Genomic DNA, 6,000 nt, shown 5'->3' with positions numbered 1-6,000 from the left:
ATGGCGGCAATGTTCTGGATTTAGCTCAAATGATGACTACCGTGGAATCTTGGAAGGGGTGGGGGTCTGACTCACTCCACACATTCAGGAGACTCAGTCACTCTTTCCACTCGGCTCTTACAGCTGCTGCCAGTTCAGCAGAAACACTGTTTCACTTTTACTCATTTCTAAATAACATTAGTGTGCCCAGTACAGTATTGTATGCTATGTACTGTTTCATAAAGCAGTAACTTGAGTGGTATTCTGATGTATCAGTCACAGGGTTTGTGTTTGTGCATTTCAGACAGACTATCGGTCTGTGCATTGTGGAGATTTTTCAGTGACTCTTTCTGTAGATGGCATTAAGTTGATTTGTAAAAAAAAAAAAAAAAATGCTGATTCATTCAGTATAAGTACCACTCGAGATTTTTGTATTGGACCTGTCCCAAATGGTACATTCAAAGTCTCGTGGACAAAACTAGATGTCCCATTTGTTATTTTAGGATTCTGCTTACGAGCACATAACTTTAAGACCACTGTGCACCCACTATGTAAAGGAAATCCAAGAACTCTACATTTCTGTCATATTGACATTACATTAACATAGTCACCTCTATTATCAAAGTACTCCTGCCATGCATCTCCTGTAAAGCTGTTTTGAAATAATATGTATTGTGAAAAAGCATGTGAATTTAGTGAAACTGGTGGAAGACTGCAATGGCTCTACTATTGAGAAAGTGTAATGGTCCACTTGAATTTGAATACAAACATTTAAAGTCTTAAGCATTTAAGGGGGTTGAAATAATACAACTGAAACTAGAAGTAACAATATAATGAAATGGTGAAATGCAATTATAGAAAAGTAAAGTCAAAAACTCAATGTTCTTCAAGATTTCTGCTTTTTATTACCAATGAAATGACATGACTTTTGTTTGAGGTTACAATGATTTCTTTAAAAGTTTTTATTTTTTTCCTCACAAATAGCAAACATATTTTAGTGCTTGATGTAATGAGACATAATTTATATTCATTATAGAAAATTTCCAAAACATTTCCAAGTCTATAGACTTTATATTCCCTCATATATCCAGGTTTGGGATCTTCATTAAAAATGACAGTTGATGAGTGCATGACTTAAAATAATGTCAGCATCTTGATTTTTTCATATCAGTTTTCATTTAAATCTTGTTTTGACTTTTAAATCATCATTCACTGAAGAGGATTAGTGCTAACCATCTTGAGATTAAAGTCACTTATAATGCAAGATTAAACTTGTTAGATTTTTAAGAAAAATATTGAAATAAAAAGTCTGTAGTGGTGTAGGTCATCGAGAGCGATGCGCATGGATGACGCAAATGATGCGAACGACCAGAGTTCGAATTCGCCTTTTGCCGAACTCGCTATTTTTGACATAAAAATAGATAAAGTAAATGGCAATATCTTCTTTAAAATGTTCCTTCATATTAACATCTTGTTCACTGGACTGTTGCGTAAAATATCACAGTTTGTCATATTTATACTATATAATATCATATTTTGATGTTGGTCTGAATATCACTACATGCAATTATACAGTCTAGAATTACTTCCAAAAGTCTGCCAGTCATAGTTATCTCTGAAAATGAAGAAAAAAAGGTCTAAAATGTTGGACTGCTTGATATAGGACTACTTTAAAGACAGAAGCAAACTCTGCTGCTATTTTTAAAATAATGTGGTAGGGCAAAGAAAACCACTACAGAACATATCTAACTAGAAAAAACTCTCATGTGATGAGAAAAACACAGGCAATGAGAACAGGTGTTATGAATCATGGATGAATCTGTATGTAATATCAAGTATAAACTTCAGGGAAAATAGGTCTAAACACATTTTAGGATTACTGTTGCACAATACCAAGCAGCGTTATAAATTAAAAGAAAGTACACAAGCAAGCCTGCAAGGAAAGCCGGCATGTAAGTGGACTCTTGGCAAGATTTAAAAAATTGGCTCTACTACTGTAAAAATGTAAATATTCATACTAGTAAACGAATGGGAAAATCAACCTGCAGTGGCAAAGAAACAGCTATCCTTTACTGCCAGTGTCTCCCTTTGAGGATACAAAAGATGACAGACGGTAGGTAGTAGGACGTGGGTAATTAGTCCAATTAGTTTTGTTTTGCTTTTGTATTGCATGATCAGTTCTGAGAAAATTCTCTTACATATGCAGAGAATATGCAACATTCTTAGGCCTCCATTTTAGGAAGCGCTTTTTGTGGTTAGATTTCAAAACAGTCTAACAGCATCCTCTGCTGGTCATTTTTCACACAAATTAAGAGATTTTCTTCATTTATAATTTAAATTCTGATCTGACCTGTCATATAGACACATTTTTGACTAAAAGATTCAAGCTAAGATGTATAGAAAATGTGAATTAATATTTTATGCTGAATTTAACTTTTGGTGGTCCCTTCTGTATTTCTCTTGTTTTTCTGCAGCAGCAATTTCAATTGTAATTGTTGCAATCTGTCAAATAAAGAAAGTGAATGAATGAATGAATGAATAAAAAATATATAATTCATATTTAAATTGAGGAGTCACATTTGTCACAGTTAAGGAGTCTATCTATCTATCTAAATCAATATTTAAATCTATTGTTGACTTAGTAAACGCAAACTTAAACAATTTCAGTGTGGAAAATAGAAGTGGTCACTAAGTTGTGTCAGCTACTGTAGATCTAAATGTCTAGATTCACAGATACACTATGAATTCCATCTTGTAATTTAATAGGAGTAATTGTACCTTATCATTGATATTAACAGTTTTCTTGATATGGTCGTCAATCTTGTCGCCAAAGTCCAGTGCCATGATCTTTAAAATCTCAATGTGGTTGCCCACCTGACTCAGATTCTCTTCCATCACATCTTCTCGATGAACATTCATTATTCTTTCAGAAACAAAACAAGCATCACTTGAATTTCCAGCTACGACCTTCAACGCCACATCTATTGGATAAGCATGGAATTATACATATAAATTAACAGCTTATGTCATGTAGCAATGTATAACAAATCTCCAGCTAACTTTATCATATCAACAGACAGTCGCATTTGATCACTATGAGAACTGGACTCTGTCACTCTCAGTGCTATTTTCCCCTCACCTTTTGATGTAGGGCCCGGTGGGGGCCTGTCCATCACGAACAACTGTCGGTTGGCTGGATATAATGTTCTGCTTGCTTTCTTTTGGTTTCCTGACCTGCTTTTTTCTCCGGTAGCTCTCAGCAGACTTGGTGCAGCATATAGCATATTCACCAACAAAACATAGCTGATGAAGCCATTCTACAAGCATGGTATTTCCTGTGAAACTGGTTCACCAAGGGATTCTTGATGGTTAAGCTGTTTATGGACCTGGTGAAGATATCATTAGACCAGCATTTCATGTTAGGAATTAATATCCAAAACCCAACATTTGCTTTTCTTTTTGGAATCATACACAGCAAGTCCTCTACTTTTGAATAATACACCTGAAGAAAGATGTAGACAGGGGTTCTCAGCCTTTTTTTTTTTACTTTATTTATAAATGTACTTTTCCAGTTCTATAAAACCACACTTTCAAAATTAGGCTTCTTTATACAGTATCCTATATTCCAATATTGTGTTGTAAACCCACAGGAAACAGTGTAACTGCTTCAAATATATAACTTTTTGTCATACATAAGATATATGCTCTAGACAGCCCATTGAAAGGGCACAAACACAGGCTGCATTTGGACAGTTCATTCAGGTTTTCGAGCCTGTTTCATGTCCTACATGATCTGGTCCATTTCCTTTTCCACATTCTTTAGTTTTTCCAATATGAGGAAAAGAGAATAAACATGGGCCAGTCAAATTAGCACCAAAAAAAATCTGCAAAATCTCTCAGGCAAAAATGTTTTTGTGCAATTGTGCAGAAATGACTATATGGAACATGACATTTCACCAAGCACTGGCAAATGTGACTAGTTCAAGAGAGATTTCATGGCTAGTTACTCTCTTGTGTGCTCTAAACACCATCTATAAAGATCTACAGAAATGATTTAGTGCGTGAACAGGCCTACAAATTGTGGGATATTAAAGTAGACATCAAGAATCAGATGTACTGAGATAAAGGACTCACCCCCCTGCTCATCGAGCATAGTCATTGTTTTGACCCCAACATTCAAACTCTGCAAAAATATGCGTTTCTCAATTTCAAGTTCAACTCAAAGCAATGAAAAAATGACAACAGCATCTTTACACGATAAATAAAGATTTTAAAACGCACTTATTTAACATTGGTTGAAGGGGTTAAAATAAGACCTCTTACCTCTTCTGTCATTTGTACAATTCGTTTAGTGCTTTCAAGTGACTGACAAACAAATACACAGAAAGTTAGTCAAACTTTAACAACTTGAAAGCAGAATTTCAACAATAGAAAATTTTAAAGTGACGATTATCTACATAGTATCATATTTTTGTCCCTATTTTAGCTACTGTACAAGTGTATATGTATCTGTGAACTTACTCTGAAGATGCTCCAATTCTATGTGTTGAGATCATTTATTGGTACATGTTAAAATTTCCTCTTTACATCAAAAACATCCCTCAGTGACAGTTGTGGGTACAGGAAAAGAAGAAACTGTTTATTTACACCTCTTTTTCGTAACTTCTCATTACTGATGTAATCAGGAAGGGGCTTTTTAAGGTACTTGCCCAACCAATATCCAAACCCCACCTCAACTTTTACCTCTAATATTTATTCCAGACCAGAGCTCTTAGATTCTGAAATTGTACTGTATGTTCCCTAAAATCATGTGTATGAACTTGTGTTGATGAACCAGTGGCTGGAGCTACAGAGTTACATCTTTAAAATGATTAAAAAAAGGTATTGCACCTGCCTTTGCGATTTCTTTGCTTACTTTATATGCTGAAAATGTTAACATTACATCCAATGTTGTATTACATTTCTCAGACTCTCAGAGAACAGGGCTGGTTGGAAACTTGAGGATAGTTCCTCCAGGCTCCACAGAATATTTGGGCAGTTTCCTAAACAGCAGACACAGAAAGTCTCGTAGGGAGTTGAAACAAAAGGCACTGTCCTAGTTCTTGATGCCTCAAATAATTCAGATTACTAGCCTACCATGTAATCCTCCTGAGGAAGACCGGAGAAGAGTGAGTCCTAGTAAAACTCTCCCTGAACAGATGAAAGCTGGAATGAACAGAAAACAGCCCTCAGCTCTCAGCCATGGTAGGCTCAGAAAGACCATACTCATATTTGACTTCTTTTAAAAGAGAGCTTTTGTAAAAGTTTAAAATAATGTTATAAACATATTTGTTTTACATGGGCTACTTGTTCTACTTGCTACATAATGATGAATAATATTTGCAATACAGATATTAGAGATATAAGCAGGCATTCAAGTAGAACATTTTTGTTCTTTTAATCTTGCATTTAATCACACTTCTGTTATGATGCATGTTTTTTCATATCTGGTGAGAGCTTGGCATTAAGTGGCCAATTTCAATAGTAACCCATGCCATTTGGAATTTCATGAGCTCAAAATTTTCCCCACACAGATTTCACATCAAGTTCAAGCCTTTCACGCACACGTGTTGCATTTGTTAATGAAAAAAAATAAATACATCAGCTTACTTTAAAAAACGTGGATTCATGGTTCTATAAATATCTGATACAGTAAGAACCATTTATTCCCACCACCTGTTTACCCAGTACTAAATACAGACATGAGAGATTTAAATGTCATATGACCTACAGTGACCCCTCCCACTCCACACTGCCACCCAGTGGTAAAAAACCATTACATTTGGCATCTACAATAACTATAAGTGTATCTTACTATGCTAGCTTTGGAAAATGCACTGGTGTACATACTGGCAATAAACACCTCAAATCCCATCTTCAAATATTCATCATAAAATACCGTATTTTCCGGACTATAAGTCGCACTTTTTTTTCATAGTTTGGCTGGTCCTGCGACTTATAGTCAGGTGCGACTTATCAAAA

Source organism: Carassius carassius, chromosome 31 (genome assembly GCF_963082965.1).
Source record: "Carassius carassius chromosome 31, fCarCar2.1, whole genome shotgun sequence".
In the NCBI taxonomy this organism is placed as follows: Eukaryota; Metazoa; Chordata; class Actinopteri; order Cypriniformes; family Cyprinidae; genus Carassius; species Carassius carassius.
The sequence above is the reverse complement of the archived record's forward strand: the minus strand, read 5'-3'. Positions refer to the sequence as shown.